Source organism: Natator depressus, chromosome 2 (assembly GCF_965152275.1).
Source record: "Natator depressus isolate rNatDep1 chromosome 2, rNatDep2.hap1, whole genome shotgun sequence".
Lineage (NCBI taxonomy): Eukaryota > Metazoa > Chordata > Testudines > Cheloniidae > Natator > Natator depressus.
In genome coordinates this window covers 101,595,030-101,617,135 of record NC_134235.1, presented here as the reverse complement: position 1 = coordinate 101,617,135, position 22,106 = coordinate 101,595,030, and the positions used below count along the sequence as shown (strand labels likewise).

At 41.1% G+C, this 22,106-nt stretch overlaps 1 protein-coding gene across 1 annotated transcript in view; it reads right to left on the bottom strand.

Moving 5' to 3' along the window:
- The window catches only part of NFATC1 (nuclear factor of activated T cells 1), a 144,257-nt gene that overhangs the window by 38,019 nt on the left and 84,132 nt on the right, over nucleotides 1-22,106 (bottom strand). The gene's annotated exons all lie outside the window — the stretch shown is intronic.

The following is a 22,106-nucleotide window of genomic DNA, read 5'->3' as shown; positions in this document are numbered from 1 at the left end:
CACGAGTGCCATTCAAGATGCATGTGTTACGGATAATGGACTGTCGTCAGATTCCTCCTTCTCCTATTTTCACCTGCTCACATGCTGCATGCTTGTTAGCATGGTTCAGAATGTACTAGTTGCAGGGAAGGAGATTCCAGATTCAAGGACAGCTTTATAAAACCCAGATTATGCCCTTTATGAAAACACAAGACCAAAGAAACACACCTCAATAAACAGAGAAGCATAGAGACTGTAAGAAAATACTTTTCACAAGATCCTCATGTGTTTTACATTAGGTTCACTGTACTAGCACAAAGCCTGGCACAGCTGGAAATACGAGGATCGCTGAATACTGAATTTTCCCAAAATATCACAGTTATAGAAACACCTGTGCTAAGTAATTCCAAATTAATCCACCGACAATTCAGTGCTCAATAACCCTTGCAGTATCTCATTCATTTAAAACTATGAGTCTATGGGTATGTCTACGCTGCAATTAGACACCTGCAGCTGGCCCATGCCAGATGACCCGGGCTCGTGAGGCTCGGGCTGAGAGGCTGCTTAACTGCGGTGTAGACATTCTGACTCGGAATGCAGCCCAGCCTCTGGGACCTTCCCACCTTGCGGTCTAGACACACCCTATGACTCTTATGATGGCACTGTTGAATGGTGGCACATGGGGCTGGTGGGCGAAGCATTGAGGAATACTGATTCTATGACAATGGTGGGCAACCTGCAGCCCATGGGCCGCATGCAACCCTTCAGGATAATCTGATTGTGGGCTGTGAGACATTTTGCTGACATTGACCATCTGCAAGCATGCCCCCCCCCCCCGCCCCCAGCTCTCAGTGGCTGCAGTTCGCCATTCCTGGCCAATGGGAGCTGCAGGAAGTGGCAGGCCGCAGGGTCGTGCTGACCGCCGCTTCCTGCAGATCCCATTGGCAGGGAAAGGCATACCACGGCCACTGGGAGCTGTGGGGGGCCGTGCCTGCGGAGGGTCAACGTCAGCAAAATGTCTGGCGGCCTGCAATCAGAATATCCTGATGGTCCGCATGCGAGTGGCCCACCACTGTTCTATGACCTCAGGCTGTTCTTTTTCACACCCTTTGCAGTGCACACCTTTGCTTCCTCACTTAGCAATATGTATATTTCCTTGTTTCTGTCTTCAGCACATTTATAAAGGGGCCACTCAGTCAAGGTCATATTCAGTAGCAAAGTGAATGGTGGGGAAAGTTATGTGTTGATAAGTCTGGCTTCAGTCCTCAGCGGCACCAAACTTATCGCTGCTACATCTGAGGAGGGTGGCTTTCCACTCTTCTGATCCTGGGCCAGCCTGGGGCTGAAAAGGCCCCCAGAATAATTTAGAACAGCCTGTAGCTGTGGCAATTGAAGGTTTGGCCCCCAAAATGCCTCCTATACAGAAGTGTGTGTGGGAGGCTGGCTATCTCAGCTTTGCACAACGTGAGGATACCCTTGCATCGGGGGAATCCTTGGCTGCCCTTTTCTGGCTTTCCAGCTGCTTTGCACTGTCTCAGTAGCCGAACGGGGGAAAGGATTCAGCCCTCAATGCGGGCCTGATTCACCACTGGTTTACTCCAGCTTTACATTGGTGTAACTCCATTTACTGCACTGTCAGACAACTGATGTAAGGCAGTTCTGAATGAGCCGACAGAGACATGCTAACTTTGTGTTCAGTGGAGTCACACTGGTGTACAACTGGAGTAATACAGAGGTGGATCAGGCGCCACAGTGATGAGTAGGTGTAATCTACAGGATGTAGTGTGGCACAAGAGTGAGTTTGTAGCCGGAAAAGTAACCAATGGGATGATGTAAGAAGGAAAAAAGACAAAGTCTGGGTCCTGCTTAATCTTACACCCCCTGTTTGTTGCTTTTCTTGCTACAATCCCACTTCCTCCACCTCCATTAGCATGCAAGCTACAGCAACTTACACAGATTTACTGATGTCAATTACACCAACTTTTGTGCACCTCTTAATTTATGAGGTCTCCAGGTAAATAGTGGCTACTTGGACATGTAGTTGGAGGTTTCTGAACTAGTTCAACTAAATCTTGTCTATTAAATCCCCCAAAGTGTTTTTCCAGTGTAATAAAAAGGTCCTCTGTGTTAAATACTGTTTATGTGCTAATCTCATTACTAATATAGGTATTGTACTGGGAGAGGGAAAAAAAGCATTAATGCTGAAATTGCTAAAGAATGTGGGCCTGATTCTCCACTGCCTTGCACCTTTTACAAGTCTTTTACACATGTGTAAAATGAGAGTAAACAATTCTACCAAATAACGACAGTAGCATTTACTCCACTTTTACAGAAGTATAAATATCTTCACCAGGTACAAGACAAGAGAATTAGGCCCTGTGGGATCTTTGTTTTCAAGGAATTACCCAGAAGAGCTAGAATCACATTTGTAAAGATGAGTGTGTCTGCAGAAAGGAGCTGATGAAAACTGTTACAGTTAGTTTTCTTATCAGGTCTTAGTCTCTTTATAGGAATGGATGGCTATATTACTTGCCTTGTAGAGGACAGATATGCCACGGATTGCTACACTAAGACATACTGCAGTGTATTTGTCACATTCCATCCAGTATCTGCTTCTGTCCAGCATATGTAACGCTGTCAAGTGGAATAGCAAAAGCTGGTAACATGCAGCAGCTGATACTTTTCAAATGGAGTTTAGAAGAAACCGTGGCTCTGATTCTCCACTGCGTGGCCATTCTGTGAGTGATTTGCACCTGTGCAAAGCTGGTATAAAAGGCTACTGGTCAGAAGGATGGTGTTTTGCATTCATTTTGCAAATGAATACACAGGGGATGATCAGGTCTCATATATTTTATGCACATCCTCAAAAAATTAATTAAGGGCATTTTTTCTTCTCTCTGGCCTGTCTCTAGTTTTATCACAGGATGCTCTGTTTGTGGAATCAGTTTATTATCCTGGAAACCAGAGCATTTCTTTAGACCACAAACAAGTTACAAGTATTTGCTTTGTCACATTATAAGGCTAAGAAGGGCCTCACATACCGGCTAATGGATAGCCCCATCCCTACTGTCGTTTCATGATCTTTATTTGGGTCAAGCGAACAGCATAGCTCCACAGATGTCTTTGGATAGGTCTACACTGCAGCTGGGAGATGTGATTCCCAGCATGGCACTAGCTCACTTTAAGCTGGCACACTAAAAATAGCAGTGTGGACGTTGTAGCCCTGGTGGAAACCCAGGCTAGCCACCCGAGTTCAACCCTGCCGACTCCTTGGGATGGAGCTCAGGCAGCTCGCCCAAGCCACCACCTGTGCCGCTACGTTCACACTGCTATTTTTAGCACACTAGCACAAGTGGAGTAGCGCAAGTCTGTCTACCCATGCTGGCAATCACACCTCCCAGCTGCAGCATAGAATCTAGACATTCCCAATGGAGCCACACTAGTTTACACAAGCAGCCTGGCCCCATAAATATTGCATTATGAAGACATCTTCTTCTAACTTAGGCACCAATCCAGTGCATTCCTTTGCCATGGCTGTGGCAGGTCAACAGCCAACAGGAGAGTAGTGGTAAAGCATGATGTGTCTAACACCATTTACCTTATGTCTTATGTTCATGCTAACTTCCAACCTTTAGAAACCTGAGGCCAGATACCTGGTACTAAGTCTCAAATGCCCCCTTCAGAAGGCATAATTTTCCATGAAGCTAATTGCTGGGCCTCTGTCATTCAGTTTTGGGACTCCTATGACTCTTAGATTGTTTTGCTTCATGTGACATAAGATTCCCCATATTATGTGTGGAGAGAAGCCATGTGATACCAAGAATATGATTAATAGCTCTGGAGTTAATATTTAACAGAAAACAGTATTAACCCAATTTACTTTAAACTATCAGGTCAAATATTTAAAATTGGCTATCGGCTCAAATGTCTTCTTTAAATGACACCAAGCTGAAAGAGACACTGCGATTCTAGCTACAAAACAGTGTTAAAATGACAAACAACAAAAAGCCCTGCAGCTGTTCAGAATCTATCAGCACTATTAGCATGAACAGGACTATTTTTTAATTTAATACAGCCGTCTCAAATGTCAATAAGCATGCTGTTTTAAGGCTGCTTTGTGGTGGTGAGATAACACTCTGCACTGCAGACTCTCAGCTCATTACAATGAAAAATTAAAAACTGAATTTGCTCCACTCTGAGACGTACCAATAACAAATTACCACAATGAGATCACAGTTTATAAAAGAAAAATAACAAACATGATGCCTGATCCTGCAAAGACTAGTGCATGGGAGTAATTTACTCACTTGAGTAATCCCAAGCCTTTGCAAAGATCAGGTTCTTACTGTGCAAAGGAATGATAAATATATTTGATTTATCATTGTTAATTATTTTAAAATACTTGCTTTTATATAATGCACTAGATTGGTCTACTGATGATCTTGGACGGTCCATAATGTGAAATACTAAAATATGAAAATGTTCAAAGTTCTAAAATAATCTGACAAACATAGTAACTGTGCTAATTGTTTTTAAATGGCTTGATGATATCACCTTAGGCTGCTGGACTTGTGTCATTATGTCATTTCATTTAATGTGAAGGTCTGAGAACCATGTGTTGGCAGCAGCACTGGCTATAATAAATCAAAGCTACTTCCAATTCTTGCTCAGAAAGACAAGCATTTATGACATCATATCAAGTCACTAGGCTTAAGACAATGGCCCTCTGTGTGGATTTGAATGTGGGAGAAATATTTCAGTTAGTGTTGCAAGCCTGGATTTAACTGAAAGGTTTTTCTTAGAAGGTAAAAAGTTAATATATCAAACCTTGAAGAAAAATAATAAATCATGCACATTTACGAGAGGGTTCCTAAAAGCTTTTAAAATATACATATATGTACATACATATATAGACAATTCTAACAAGTCTGTTTGCTTTTACATTTTAGCAATCCAGATGGTTTTTTTTAAAAACCCTTTTATTTTTTGTCATTATTAACACAAATGAACAGAGAAAATATAATCATTTCAATTATACAGATGTTTATCCTTATTAACTGTAACCTAATCAAGTCACATTTCCACACATGTATTAACAATCCAGACATTTATTGCCCTATAATATATTTATTTTGCCCTTGGTTTGATAGAGCACATCAAACAAAACATCCACCATTCAAGGTGCAGAATATGATGTATTCGTCTGGAACCTATTTACAAATTTTGGATACTGTATTAAAAATAGCTACATAATTTTTTCATCACTTACACACAGAAAATTCTTGAATTTTGGGAATAAATGTCTCACCACTAGTGACAATTTAGGCTGGCATTTTCAAAGGAGCGTAAAAGAGTTTTAGGACAAAATTCTCCTGCAGGTCAAATTGGAAGAGATATTGGGGTTGGGGTTTTTTTTTGCCTTTTTCTGCAGCATGGGGCCTGGGATGTTTGCTAGTTGAACTAGAGTAAATGGTGGATTCTATGTAACTTGAGGTGTTTATATCAAGAATTGATGACTTCAGTAACTCAGCCAGAGGTTATGGACATATTACAGTAGTGGGTAGGTGAGGTTCTGTGGCTTGCAATGTGCAGGAGGTCAGACTAGATAATCATGATGGTGCCTTCTTAATGTCTGTGATTGAGATGGGCAGCTAAATGCTGTATGTGCCTTTGAAAAGCTCTCTCATCAAGTAGTCTTGATCCAAACAGAACAACCCTGATACAGAGTATCAGACATCCCTCCAGAAGATACCACACTTGTCATCTCATCTGCTACTGGTCTAGAAGTCTCTTAATTCTCACTAATTTAGAAATGGTTATCAATTTGGACCCACTTTTACTTATCTTTTAAGCATATTTTTGTTACTACAATACACCCAGGATTTCACCCCAAGTTTTGATTTTTAAGCAAAAGTTAGTGCTGGTGAGAAGTGACAAATTGTTCTCCCTAAAGATTGACATCTCCTGCTTTACTATATAACAGCTGCAGAGAGAATGCAAACTTCCTCACAATACTCTGTCAGGGTGTCTCAGCTCCCTCATGGAGGGACTAACAGTTCTAGCGATTAAGACAATAGCTCAGTCTACAGGCCCATTCAGTTCTTGGACTCTCTGCTGAGATTCTCAACAAAGGTGCTTTTTGAGATGGTGCGTGATGTGGACATTTTCCACTAGGAACTGTATTAACCAATTCATTCCTAATGGTCACCAAACAACTATCAGATTGTAACATCTTGGGGCAGAACTGAAGCAGTGCCACAGAAATGAAAGGTACCTGACCACTCTAGAACCTTTAAGTCGTTTATGTGCACAGCAGCACCACTACATAGTAAACCAACCTGTGCTCTTTTAATAATTGTAGGGATTATGTAAACTGTGGCTTCTTTTTTGCCTCTGCTTAGCTGACAACTAGCATCGTGTGGTTAACAAAGGAGAACCTAAAGACGTCCCATTAAAAATTCTTCTCTCAGCCAACAGATATTCACTAAGGAAAGAGGAATGAAAATACAGAAGCATTCTAAGAATTGAGGGAAGGGAGGGGGAAAAGGAAGCAATCTTTGAAAAAACACATAGGACATTTAATCTATTTTTATTTTTTTCATTTTGAAAAAGATACATTTTCTGAAGGACTAAGGCTAGGTTTTAAAAACCAACAAAACAAAAAACAGATGAGTCACCATTGGGGCACAACACTCAGGTGACAATATGGCCCATGCACTACGTCCATTTTCCCCTACCGCATTTGTCCTCACCTATTTGTAAACACCAGGGCCTAGATGGCTATGGTGGTGGTAGTGGTGGGGTGGGAATGACAATGCTTTATTATTTATTGGGCCTACAAAGTATGTCTTGAGTAACTTCAGTCATTGACCCAGAGTCCCTGGGATGGCCGAGCTGAGCTTGGCGAAAGACTAGAGGAGGGAGAGGGAAGGGGGAGGGAATATGAAATAAACCTAGTTTTAAACCACGTTTATTCACCCCTGAATAAACCAGGCTCTGGCATAAATTACTCTCAGGTATTCAGGGCTCACCGGAGCACCCAAACAAGGCCCTCCCCTCCCTGCTGTACCCTCTATGTCAGAGGCATGTTGGGGTAGGAGCTACTGGAACACCTCTATGATGGCGGGATAGAGGAAGGTAGTCTTTTTGCCAGCTTTATGGCTGCTTTACACCCCAAAAACAATATTAAGCAGACTAAACACAGACTAGGATCTGGCCTGCTGGGTCTTCTATGGAGTGATGGGATTCAACTGTCTGAAACAGTACACAGCCCTGGGGCCCAGTTCTAATCTCAGGTATTATTGTGATGGCCACTAATAGAGGAAACTGAAGAGATCTGTCTTGCTTCCACCAGTGTGAATCAGAAATTGCTCATTTACGGGGTTCATTTGATTGCTGCCCCCATTTAGGGAAAGAAATCAGATACCTTTAAAGCTGATTGGTTGCTTTCCCTACTCACAAGTAGCAGTGCTAGAAACACAGAAACATAGGGCTGGAAGGGACCTCAAAAGGACATCAAAGTCAGCTCCCTGCGCGGAGGCAGGACCAAGTAAACCTAAACCATCCCTGACAACATGTCTGTCCAACTTGTTCTTAAAAACTTCCAGTGACAGAGATTCCACAACCTCCCTTGGAAGCCTATTCCAGTGCTTAACTATCCTTATAATTAGAAGGTTTTTCCTCATATCTAACCTAAATCTCCCTTCCTGCAGATTAAGCCCATTACTTCTTGTCCTACCTTCAGTGGACACGGAGACTAATTGATCACAGTCCTCTTTATAATAACACTTAACATAGTTGAAGACTGTTCACGGGTCCTCCCATCAATCTTTTCTCAAAACTAAACATGTCAAGGCTTTTTTTTTTTTTAACCTTTTATCCTTTTTGTTGCTCTCCTTTGGGCTTTCTCCAATTTGTCCACATCTTTCTTAAAGTGTAACACCTAGAAGCGGACACAATACTCTAACTAAGGCCTCACTGGTACCGAGTAGAGTGGGACAACTACCTCTTGTGTTGTACATATGACTTTCCTGTTAATACACCCCAGAATGATATTAGCCTTTTTCACAGCTGCATCACGTTGTTGATTCAGATTCAGTTTTTGATCCATGATAACCCTCAGATCCTTTTCAGCAGTACTATGACCTAGCCAGTTATTCCCCATTTTGTAGTTATGCACTTGATTTTCCCTCCTCAAAGTGCTGTACTTTGCACTTGTCTTTACTGAATTTCATCTTGTTAATTTCAAAGCAATTCTCCAATTAGTGAGCATGATTGTCCTGTACATTTCTATGTGTCTGTTTTTAAGGGCTCTGATGTGTGTGTATAAAAAGGCATAGTATCCAAATAGACATGATCTAGGCACAGGATTTCAGTCTATAATCTCATTTTGCGTATATTCTCAGACAGCACCATTATCTGAGTCGAAAGTACTTTCAGATAATTCAATTACTAAATGCTTTTCAACTGCTGTTAAACTATTAGGTTGTTCAACACATATTCAAATGAAGACAAGATACTACATGTTGTAGAGACGTGCACTCTGTTAAACTGGAGGGATAGCCCAGGGACATCTGATTTGTGTGCTTGTTAATAATGAAGAGAGAGTATATATTACATTTCTTTGAATACGGGGGGGGGGGGGGGGGAAGAGAGTTCTAAGAGACATGATTAATATCTTATGATAGAAAATAAATCATACAACTTTGACAAGAGTAAATCAAGTCAAAATATGATTTTAAAAAACGTGAAACAAGTTAGAGCTTTCTTTCTATTTTTTTAAAACAAAACTTTCCTGTTGTTAGATCTTTATGGTCTCCCAATACTTTGCCTTTGTCTGTGTGACCCAGTTGCAATCCAAAATAATGTGGCTTGAGCACTCGGGATGTTGTTTGAAAGTTCTGAGTTGGAACTAGATGTCTGGTTAGTTGGAATAGATTAGTTTTAGGTCTGAAATGGGACTTGTGTCATCAAGAGATCTTGTGATCATCTCATATAGCAAATGTTCCTTTTTGCTGCATGGAGGAAAGAAGATTTAGCCTACCTAGAAAAGAAAAGCAACACCAATGTCTTTCTCTTAAGATATTCCTACTGATGTGAAGGTCTGCTCTCCAGTTTCACAGCCTATATGCCAACTTCACTGGTGTTTTCACTGCATAATATTTAGTTGCATGCACTATGACTACAGTTGGAAGTTTGACTATGCACATAAATGTAACATTGGTAAAAGTGACTGGTTTTCATGACATTTCAGTTTGTCAATACATATAAATACTAGGGCTGTAAACGATTAAACATTAATTGTGATTAATCATGAGACTAAAAAATAATCACAGTTTTAGTCACACTGTTAAACAATAATAGAATACTGTTTATTAAAAATTTTTTAGATGTTTTCTACATTTTCAAATATATTGATTTCAATTACAACAGAATACGAAGCGTACAGGGCTCACTTTATATTATTATTTTTTATTACAAATATTTGCACTGTAAAAAGATAAAAGAAATAGTATTTTTTAATTCACCACATACAAGTATTGTAGTGCAATCTCTTTCTTGTGAAAATGCAGCTTACAAATGTAGAATTTTTTTTACATTACTGCACTCAAAAATAAAACAATGTAAAATTTTAGAGACTACAAGTCCACTCAGTCCTACTTCTTGTTTAGCGAGTTGAGTTTGCATGGCACTGTTGTAGCCGGCTTTGCAAGGGTATTTACGTGTCAGACATGCTCAACATTTGTATGCCCCTTCATGCTTCAACCACCATTCCAGAGGACATGCTTCCATGCTGATGACAAGTTCTGGTCGATAACGATCCAAAGCAGCATGGACTAGCGCACATTCATTTTCATCATCTGAGTCAGATGCCACCAGCAGAAGGTTGATTTTCTTTTTTGGTTGCTCAGATTCTGTAGTTTCTGCATCGGAGTGTTGCTCTTTTAAGACTTCTGAAAGCATGTTCCACACCTTGTCCCTCTCAAATTTTGGAAGGCACTTCAGCTTCTTAAACCTTGGGTTGAGTGCTGTAGCTATCTTTAGAAATATCATATTGGTACCTTCTTTGCGTTTTGTCAAATCTGCAATGAAAGTGTTCTTAAATCGAACAACATGTGCTGGGTCGTCATCTGAGACTGCCATAACACGAAATATATGGCAGAATGTGGGTAAAACCACAGAGCAGGAGACATACAATTCTCCCCCCAAAGAGTTCAGTTAAAAATTTAATGAATGCATTATTTTTTTAACGAGTGTCATCAGCATAGAAGCATGTCCTCTGGAATGGTGGCCGAAGCATGAAGGAGCCTACAAATGTTTAGCACAGTGGTGGACAACCTGATGCCTGCATGCGGCCCATTAGGGTAATCTGATTGTGGGCCACGAGACATTTTGCTGACATTGACCGTCTACAGGCACGGCCCTCCGCAACTCCCAGTGGCTGCCAGAGGCCTGCCACTTCCCGCAGCTCCCATTGGCTGTGAACGGCGAACCGCAGCCACTGGGGTCTCGGGGGGCCATGCCTGCGGACGGTCAACATCAGCAAAATGTCTTGCGGTCCACAGTCAGATTACCCTAGTGGGAGGAATGTGGCCCATGGGCCGCAGGTTGCCCACCGCTGGTTTAGAATATTTGTCATGTAAATACCTTGCAAACCGGGGACAAAAGTGCCATACGAATGCTTGGCCTGTTCTCACTTTCAGGTGACATTGTAAATAAGAAGTGGGCAGCATTATCTCTGTAAATGTAAACAAATTTGTTTGTTTTAGCGATTGGCTGAACAAGAAATAGGACTGAATGGACTTGTAGGCTCTAAAGTTTTACATTGTTTTGTTTCTGAGTGCAGTTATGTAACCGAGAAAAATCTACATTTGTAAATTGCATTTTCACAATAAAGAGATTGACTTGTATATGTATAAGGTGAATTGTATAAGGTGTAGTACTTGTATAAGGTGAATTGAAAAATACTATTTCTTTTGTTTATCTTTTTTACAGTGCAAATATTTGTAATAAAAATAATATAAAGTGAGCACTGTATACTTTGTATTCTGTGCTGTAACTGAAATCATTATATTTGAAAATGTAGAAAAAAATCCAAAAAATATTTATAATAAATTTAAGTTGACATTCTATTATTGTTTAACAGTGCGATTAAAACTGTGATTAATCGCGATTAATTTTTAAAATAGAGTTAATTTGTTTTGAGTTAATCACTTGTGTTAAGTGTGATTAATTGACAGCCCTAATAAATATACAGATGTGAGATTCAGGCACCCTCATTCTGCACTATGGTAAAATACTACATCAAGAGATTTAACATTACGCTTGCATCCCTCTCTCTGTCTGCTTGCCCTCCAGGGAGTTGTGAATATTAAAATGTAAATTGTGGGCAGAGTGCCCAAAAAGGCATTAATATGGGAGTAGCCATAATTTATGCAGCCTATTGTATATAAGCAGAATTGTACAGCCAGTGTGGGATGTAATCTTCAAGAGGGTTATTGGTTTAAAGGAATATTTATTGATTGAAGTTGTATATTGAGATTAGAATCACAATCAAACATGCATATTTTTCATCATGTAAACACAGGAATTATTGTTAACTAGTTCACAAGATTCACTTTCTATGCTATAAATATTTATATGCCCTGGGATTTCTATAAGCCCCTCTCTTATTTGGGTTTTCTTCCTCTCTCTCTCTCCCTCTCCCTCTCTCTCCAGAGTCTGGTGGCTCTAGACAGACTAACACACAAAGTGTGCTATAAATTGCTCTAATGAAGGTTTCTTTGGCCAATCAATGGCTACTTTCTAATATACCACCAATACTTTTACTCCTATTCTACCATCAGCAGCAAGCAGGCTAATGTGGCTTTACCCCAGGATGTCATTTTTCATCTCTCTTTACAGCATGTTTTGATCTTGGCTGTTTTGAGCCATTTTAGCTCTTACTCAGCCTTCTCCTTCAGAGACTTAGAGAGTCCTTCTCTACAGCCTACAAAATACATTTTCTTGTGTATAGTTTATCTGATGCAATCACCAGAACAGCATTCCCTTCAGCATCAACCACAGGGCTAGATTAATTATGCTGATCAGCCATTCCAGGAGAACAAAACCAAATCGTTATGTTATTTCGCCCTTGCAATTTGAAACCTCATCTCCTTTATGGAAGTTTTACTTTTTGGCTTTTAAACCAATTGGAAGAGTCTAATGGTCCAACCCTGATAACACTTATACAGGTGACACCAGTGTGAATACTCAAGATGTACGGGAGGCAGATGATAGCCCTTGAAATGCTAAAGTTTAGCGGACAGCTCAGGAAGCTTCAGTGATAAAGACCACAAGACAGATTCTGCCATCCTGACTCAGGCTGAACAATACTTTGAAGTCAGTCAGACTATTTGCTAAGTGAGATACTGCTCAGTGAGAGTTAAGGTGCCCGAATATAGCCTTAAATTCTTAGAATTACCTTTTTACATGTGACCAGTAGCACCAAGATGGAGTTTACAGGTCAACTGTAACTCTGGAGTTCAGTGTAGGAAGTGAGCACCCTTAACCTCAGAGAGGTTATGTTCCTCTGTGATCATAGAATCATAGAATATCAGGGTTGGAAGGGACCTCAGGAGGTCATCTAGTCCAACCCCCTGCTCAAAGCAGGACCAATCCCCAACTAAATCATCCCAGCCAGGGCTTTGTCAAGCCTGACCTTAAAAACTTCTAAGGAAGGAGATTCCACCACCTCCCTAGGTAACGCATTCCAGTGTTTCACCACCCTCCTAGTGAAAAAGTTTTTCCTAATATCCAACCTAAATCTCCCCCACTGCAACTTGAGACCATTACTCCTTGTTCTGTCATCCGCTACCACTGAGAACAGTCTAGATCCATCCTCTTTGGAACCTCCTTTCAGGTAGTTGGAAGCAGCTATCAAATCCCCCCTCATTCTTCTCTTCCGCAGACTAAACAATCCCAGTTCCCTCAGCCTCTCCTCATAAGTTACGTGTTCCAGTCCCCTAATCATTTTTGTTGCCCTCCACTGGACTTTTTCCAATTTTTCCACATCCTTCTTGTAGTGTGGGGCCCAAAACTGGACACAGTACTCCAGATGAGGCCTCACCAATATCGAATAGAGGGGAATGATCACGTCCCTCGATCTGCTGGCAGCGCCCCTACTTATACATCCCAAAATGCCATTGGCCTTCTTGGCAACAACGACACACTGTTGACTCATATCCAGCTTCTCGTCCACTGTAACCCCTAGGTCCTTTTCTGCAGAACTGCTGCCTAGCCATTCGGTCCCTAGTCTGTAGCGGTGCATGGGATTCTTCCGTCCGAAGTGCAGGACTCTGCACTTGTCCTTGTTGAACCTCATCAGATTTCTTTTAGCCCAATGCTCTAATTTGTCTAGGGCCCTCTGTATCCTATCCCTACCCTCCAGCATATCTACCTCTCGTCCCAGTTTAGTGATCTTTACGGGAGGCCATTCAGATCAAGATGGAGCGCTGCATACTGAGACCAGTGGGGTCCAAAGTCCAAATCTCTTTATTAAAAGCCAGGGTGAGCGCAATCTGCAAATGAGGTGTGGCTATTTGACTCCTGACCAGTGGCTAATGGGATTCTCATTTGCGTGAAGTATGGAAGCCCTTGCACTAGAGCTAAATATACACTGGAGGGGCAGACAGTGGGGAGGAATCCAACTGCATAATATTGGAGAAAAAAGGCTCAGAAGTGAGATTCCACTTCTCCTGCTGCTCTAGAACACATTCTGCTGCTGGAATGTAACAAAAGAGTTGATGGCCCAGTTATGATGAATTTATCCACTGTTTAAGTGGAAACAGGAGTCTGACAAAGCCTTGCCTGCTTTTTGTTGCACTGTTAAATGTCAAAAGTAACATTCAGGCACATAGCAGCCAAATGAAATAAATTGTAACAGCACTTTGTGTAGAAATGAGCAACCATAATTCAGATTTTCACGGTTAAAAAAAAAAAAAAGTGAAGAAAAAATTCCCTCCAAGCCATTCCACCTTCCTTGTTATTCTGCCCTGATTAGTGCAGACTTTACGACACACCCTTCAGGAATCATTCTGCCTATAAAAAGAAGATGGGGGAGAATGCTTGTCAATGCTGACAATATCATTTCTAATATATTTGAGAGTTTGAGCCTAATTCACAGTTACACCAGGCCCCCTTTGCACAGCTCTGGCAGCAAAAAGTTGATTTACAGTGGATATAAATACAATTTACATCCGCCTGCAGACACACTTAAACTGTTGTTTCTTTGGTTTTCTGAGTTGGCCCTGAACTAACTAAAAGTGACTTTCTATGGGGCTGAATTGTGTGGTAGCATAAGCAGCTGTGAGGGTTACTTTCTCTTTCTGCTTTGGTTTATCTGGGTTTAGCTGCCTGTCTGTCCTGAGCGCAGGCTGTGTCAGTCAGCGGCTTTCCAAATGGCTTCTGCAAGCCAGGGTCTACAGCTCTCCTAGCCTGTCGATCACACACACACACCCCCACCCACCCACCCACTTTCACCTGTCTTATCTTGCAAATTCATTGAAGAACAGCTCCTCTTTCTAACCTGACCCGGTGCATTTTATGACCTTTTTACAACCCCACAACAGGATTTGACCCAGGTTCCCCACATAATCCGATGATCAGTTTGCAGACATAGCAAGGATGCATATTTTGCCAGCCTCGGATATGAAAGTTCACCAGAAGTTCCAAGTCGAAATGTGTCAGGTGGCCATCAGTAAAAGCTGCTTTCTATGTCACATTAAAGCTCACTGCTTTACATCTTCATTTTATTGTTTTCAGCTAATATGACTAACGTAGCATGTTAACTTAGAAAGTGAGTGGCTGGCGGAAGAGGTGAGATGAAATGGAGGTGTGACTGCGAAATGTAATCACTAGAAAACTGCTGATCGTACTCTTCTGCAGCATAGTCAGGAGATAATTTTAGAGCTAAGGCAGGAAGCTGAGTAGGATGCTGAAAAAAGCGTGCAGTGGGCACTGATCACCATTTTCATAAGCACCCTGAGAACTTTCATCACTTTCAGACTGCAAAGCTATGAACCATGAATCAGATATATCTAGTAACTAAGTACCAGGTTTTCAGAAGAGCGTAGCTCTCAAAGCTAGCGTTAGATTTTCAAAAGAACGTAGCTCTTATTTAGGCCCCTAAATAAGTGGCCAGGTTTTCAAATGAGCTCAGCACACTGGGTGCTTATTTAGGTGCTGAAATAGAAGTCGAGCTCTTTTGAAACTTGGCCCACATATGGTGAAGCAAATGTCCCCAAATGTATCCAATATGTTAAGCTTTTAAATGAAGATCACGCAGCTTATCATCTGCATTTAACTAAATAATAAAAGTGGTAGGGATAACATTTATAAAGTAATTTATTATTTTAAAATAATTCATTAGAGTTAAAAGCATGAGTGAAACAGAGAACAGGAAATATTTACCAACAACAATGTACAAAATAATATTTTTGGTGTCAGTGTAACAGGTACACCAACTTTTTCAACTTCCTATTAACTTCGCTCATGGAACACAAAAATTTTCCTAAAAAAACAAACAATGTTTTTTAAATGGGAAAAGTTACACTGAATACACAAAATCTTTGCTATTTATAGCTTAAAATAGTGTGAAAAAACCAGTCTCTTCCCTTTCTTTAATGTGATCAAGAGTGGTATTTCCTGTGTCTCAGACTATGTGATTAGACTTTCAAAATGGTAGCTTCCCGTTTGATTGATCCAGTTTTCTTTATTATATTTAACACACCTTAAAACATCTTTTAGTGCTTTAAGATCAACCAATGATCTTAGCTGCACTGGTATAATTTCATTGAAGACAACAGATTTACTTTACACAAGTTTACACCAGTGTATCTGAGGGCATGTCTACACTGCCCCACAGCTTGGACTCCTGGGGTGTGAATAGCAGTGCCACCAAAGTACTGCACTTTAACTCCCTTGTGTGGACACTGTGGGCGTGAACTAAAAGGTTCCTATTTTGCACTAATGTAGTCCTATTTGAAGAGGACTACAGTAACTCCTCACTTAAAGTCGTCCCAGTTAACGCTGTTTTGCTGTTACGTTGCTGATCAATTAGGGAACATGCTTGTTTAAAGTTGTGCAGTGCTCCCTTCTAACGTCGTTTGGCAGCCGCCTGCTTTGTCCACTGCTTGCAGGAAGAGCAGCCTGTTGGAGCTAGCTGGTGAGGGCTTGGAACCAGGGAGGACCGGCAGCCCCCCTATCAGCTCCCCGCTCCCCTAAGTTCCCTGTGCAGCAGCCACCCAGCAGGCCAACAATTGCCGGCAGTTCAGCTGTCCCTCCCCCCACTGCCATGTGCTGCTCCTGCCCTCTGCCTTGGAGCTTCTCCCAGATCCTCCTGCTTGCTGGGGGGGGGAGAGAAGAGGGGGGCTGATGTCAGGGTGCCCCCCTCCCCCCTGCTCCTGCCCCCCACTTACCCCATCTCCACAGAGCAGGGGGACACATGTCAGGGCTCAGGACAGAGGGAGCTTCCTGGCAGCAGCTGTGGTCTCAGCTTGCTGATTAACTTAACAAGGCAGTGTATTTCAGAGTGGGTCAGCGTACTTAAAGGGGAAATGCGCATCTCTCTCTCTCTCACACACACACACACACACACACACACACACACACAGAGTGTGTGTCTCTGTCTGCCATGCTGTCTCCCCTCCCTCCATTCCTGCTGCCCTGTACAGTGTGAGGCTACTTTAACAACGAGTTAACCCCTTGAGGGCTCAGCCAATTGCTAGTTCACCATTTAGCACTGAGCTATTCCCTGGGAAATATCCCACCCTCTGACTCCTCCACCTCAACCAAGCTTCACAATCATCATTGCTGTGTACCAGTATTAAATTGTTTGTTTAAAACTTATAGCGTGTGTGTGTGAGCGCGCCAGTCTTTTGTCTGGCAAAAAAAATTTTTCCCTGGAACCTAACCCCCCTCCCCATTTACATTCATTCTTATGGGGAAATTGGATTCACTTAACATCGTTTTGCTTAAAGTCACTTTTTTCAGGAACATAACTACAACGTTAAGTGACAGGTTTCAGAGTAGCAGCCGTGTTAGTCTGTATTCGCAAAAAGAAAAGGAGTACTTGTGGCACCTTAGAGACTAACCAATTTATTTGAGCACAAGCTTTCGTGAGCTATAGCTCACTTCAAATGTTAACTGCTGGAAATGGCCCACCTTGATTATCACTACAAAAGGTTTTCTTCCTCCCCCTCCCCCCGCTCTCCTGCTGGTAATAGTTCATCTTAAGTGATCACTCTCCTTACAGTGTGTATGATAACACCCATTTTTTCATGTTCTGTGTGTATATACATCTTCTCACTGTATTTTCCACTGAATGCATCCGATGAAGTGAGCTGTAGCTCACGAAAGCTTAGGCTCAAATAAATTGGTTAGTCTCTAAGGTGCCACAAGTACTCCTTTTCTTTTTAACGTTGAGTGAGGAGTTACTGTACATTAATGCAAACTAGGAACCTTTTAGTTCATGCCTGCAGCGTCCACAGGGGAAGAGTTCCAGCACTGCTTTTTGGTGTGCACTGCTCTTTGCACCCTCATAGTCTGAACTGTGGGGCAATGTAGTCATGCCCTGAGAGCAGAATTTGGCCTCTATTTTCAGATCTAATTTACAGAGGCAGTTTGGAAGTCCTAGCATTCCCACATCATAACAACCTTTTCCTGGACAAATAAACTCATTGATTGTTTTCCCTGCTTTGTTAAATAACATTTATGTGGCAAAATGTAATGGAAGAGAGAACTTTTGAATGAACTAAAGCAGTATGTGACATCAGCACTCTGCAGACACCACAGATACCTTAGATGGCACTAAACCCCTGTTTATGAGAGACAAAAGTCTAAAAAGGTCTCCTTGATTTTTAATCTACCTGTTCAAAAGAAATCTGAATAAGCAGACACCTAATTTTAATAGTTAATGAATTTCTTGAAATCTTCTCAACTTTCTCCAGAATTCCACGCAACAGGACAACTTTAAACATCTGCATCTGAGACAGAGAACTAGGGCTAGATTTTCAAACATATTTAGGGGGTCTAATCCCTTTAAAAATCTGGACCCTAGTCTTACCTAGACCTTCTTAAGAGTAGCATACACACGCTGTATGGAATCTCAAATGGATTTTTAACTGTAGCATGCATTTTTAAGTGCTTTCCTTCTCCTATAACCTCCTTCAGATTAGATAATTCCCCAAACCCTACTGATTATGCCCACTAATATTCTTATTAACATAAATGATTATGCTAATCACGTAACAAACTCATATAAACAAAAACATTCAATCTTACACAAAATAAAAAATATTTAGCACACATAATAATGGTGTTTTTAGATGAAAATACAATACAAATGCAGAGTTGGCTAATGCTTTGTCACAAGTAACATTACACTCTATACTAATAAAGCCTCTGGAGCAAATATCTAAAAAAGGGCTACTATGAAGACTGCCTTTAAAGGGTGGACTATTGAAGGGTAATCTCATCTTGCTTTGCAGAGATTAACAGTTTACACCATTTAACAGCGGGGGGAGCTGGGATATTTTAATGGTATGTGGCCATGAAAAATGAGCTGCGCGGACTCACCTACATCAAAAGGTTAAGGAACTTGCTTATATTCTGTGTGACAGATATGTCCAGTGTATAATCTCAAACGTTGAAAGCCTGCAGGCTTCAGGGTAAAGCTGATATACAGTAGCTCAGGCCTGAATAATACTGCAGCAACATTTAGAAAAAATGCCAATAGCCAAAGATCAACAGCTTTTATCTATCATCAATTTACGTATGATAATAGGAAAGTGAGATCTGGGATTAGTTACTTTCAGCAGAGGTGGACCCAAGAGCCAAAATTCAGAACCAGATCTGGATTTTGAATCCCCCACGGTTTGAGTCTGTCCAAGCCAGAGTTTTCATACAGACTCACCTCTTTTCAAAAACACAGCTCCACTTCTCCTCCCCACCTTGTAAAGCCTCTATTTTATGTACAAGTTTTCCCATTATGGGATATAGTTTTATGCTGTAGAAACTCATGATCCCCCAAGTAAGCTCCTTTCCTACAAATTGTTTCCATTTATACAGAGAGGGGAAAATCCTGCCATGTCTCCACAGCCTAGAAAGTCCTTGACTGCAGGGAAAGCAGAGAGTTCTGCAGTACAGAGTGGTCTGCACTCTCTGCATGCTACAAAGTTGTACTCTCTGCGTGCTATATGGGGCCATTCACAGAGCTTGTGACTGAGTGAATCCATGACTACCTGGATCCATTGGCTCTTCGCCTCTGTAAAATGGGGAGAAACAGGACTGTAGGGAATACTTTGGCTCTAAGACTATGGTAGCAGCTGGGAAGTGACCCTGTGGCGTGTGTGTATCAGTTCCTTCCCTCTAACCCCACAAAAAGTACCAGCACAAGGCTAGTACCTTGCTGGTACCATACTATACCTTGCTCTGGGAATGTTTAGCTGAGATGTAAAGTGTAACATGTATCATGTAATTTCTAAAGGATCCTTAATGCACAGAAAAAAGTAAATCCATGGAAGGCTTTCTAATCAGACAATATGCTAACATTTCAAGGCTAAAAACAGGAAGAACACATGATATACTACCTGATTTGTGTAAAACCACATCTAATACTTTATGATTACTTTGACATTTGCTTGTTAAAAATCTATAGTCTGTACACTTTGTGTGATTTTGTCTGAACAAGGCAGGAGGTGTTCACTGGACAAATATGTTGCTGATATTTTTTAAACCTTTTTACCTAGGTAACATAGTAATTGCTGGCTTAATTATTTTTTTCTTGATGAGTGTAACTTTGGTTTTCTTTAATATCTTTGCAAACTACAAGAAGCTTGTGAATTAAATTAGATAAACCAGTGCAACTTAAAAAAAACCTGCATTAAATATAGCACATGGGATAACTGAGTTTAGTGCTAAAATTAAACTAATTTTTGCATGTATATACATATGACAATAGTCAAGATGTCGCATCCCTGCCAGTAAAGGGCATGATGCAAACAATTACAAGCATCACCAATACAAAAATATACTCTTTGAATAATTACAGGTGATTACAAAAATATATTTATTCTTACTACTTCTGTATGCATAAGGGAGTTTGTAAACAAATCAGCATGTTTCTTAAAATTATTTATATATTATATACAAAAAGGGTCTCCCAGGTCAGAATTTTTACTCTCTTACACTGGTTCTACACCTGTCAATCAAGGCTGCAATGGTTTGAAGTCCTTGGAGTTACATGGGCATAAAACCAGTATTGGAGTGGCGAATCAGGCCCACAGTGTTTCAAAAAATGACATTGTCATAAGGGCTCAACAAAATAAAGTAGGAGATCATTCTCTATTGCCTGTTTCTTGGGAAGTTATTTATACTCCTGCAAAGAGATTGTAAAGTGATACTAAATCCAAATGGTAGTGTTTTACACTCACTTTGCACTCATGTAAATGATGGCCCGAGGTGCAGGGCAATGGAGAATCAGGGCCAGGCAGATGAAAAAGAAAGGAGTATTGTTGTTTGAAAGAAGGTGTTGTAGTGCAAATAGCAGTCAGCAACAGATCTGCGATTTAAATATCTATGGAAGGTATATGGCAAGGTAAGCACTATCTCTGGCCATCACAACAGATGCTTGCTGCTGAAGGGATCATATAAGAGAATGATAACTTTTCTGTTTGTCATCTAGAAGAGTTACACAATCTTCGACTATACATAGACATACACACCGCAGAGAAGATTTGCATAATTAGGCTAATTCAACAAAACCTGGGGCAACCACCTCAGTAGAGTCCTTCTATGACATTTAAGGAGTAATCTTTTGTTGTCAAATTCCCTGTTACTTTATGATGCTTTATTTTGAATTAAAGTCATGATAAAAGTCAGGACTGGCATCAAACTAGAGCTGTGTGAAATTCAACACTTGTATTTGATGGAGTTTCACCTAGAATGTTTGCAAGGTTGTTTTTTCCAAGCCATATCATGCAACTTGCATTTTACTTTGCGTAAAATTCCTACAAAATGGCTATTTTCACCTTGGAAACCTGTGAAAAGTGTGAATTTAAGCATGTTTTCCTTGCCAACCCATTTCCCTCGACAACTAGGTCATTTTCACTTTAAATAAACCTTCATATCTCACCAAAAAAGGGCTCTCTGAAATTGATCCATTTTAAAGTTATAACTAAATGTAAAGAAACAGGAGTAAATTTACCTTTTTTATGATGAATATTGCACATACCTCTCTCTTGAATGCCCCTAGTATTGGTAGGTTATCATCACTTCATAGCATTTGGCAATATGAGGTTCCAAAACAGCACAGATTACCACACTTGTTGTGAAAATCCCCATGGCCCAAACCTTTCATATACATAAAGGATTTTAGAAAACCTTCTGATTTCCCTTCCCATTATGCTTTTCAACAGTGCTCCAGAGGAGGATTCAACTGGAAATCAACCTTCTGATTTGAATGGTAAGAAAGTAGGGGGACAGAAGGCACTTCACGAAAGTAGCCACACAATCTGATTTCTCTCACAGGAGATCCTGGAATAGTTCCTAAGTGGTACACTCAATCCCCTCGTGCATGCAGACTTTGCAAGAGCCAGCTTGGAAAGATGAGTGCAATGGGCCTTGTTTTTCTCAAGAGAAAGAAAAATGCTTCTTGAGCCAAGCTGCTCAAGAGTGAGTTAGCAATGCCTGCTCCCTCTTACTCCATTGTATGGCCTGTTCTACAGAGAGTCACTGACAGGTCCCTCTGGCCCACCAACCTGACAGACAGCAAAAGGACGCTGTGGACTTCATTTTATCTCTGACCTGGGGCCAGGCACCTGTCCTGCAAATAGCATTAACTACCCCCTAACTCAATCCTAAGCTAGGCTAGAACTGGCCTCTCAACTCCACATTCAAGGAGCTTGTGTGTTCAGCACCCACAGTAGCCTATAAGTAACACTGGGAGGGATTCTCACCTCACTTTGAGACTCAATTTCCAACCCCAAACAGGCAGGCAGGTGAAGGACGGGTGGCAGGACAAATCCCCACCAGCTCCAGCTCAGAGCACAGCACAATTTGTGGGGTGAGTTCAGAAGCATTGTTTGAAT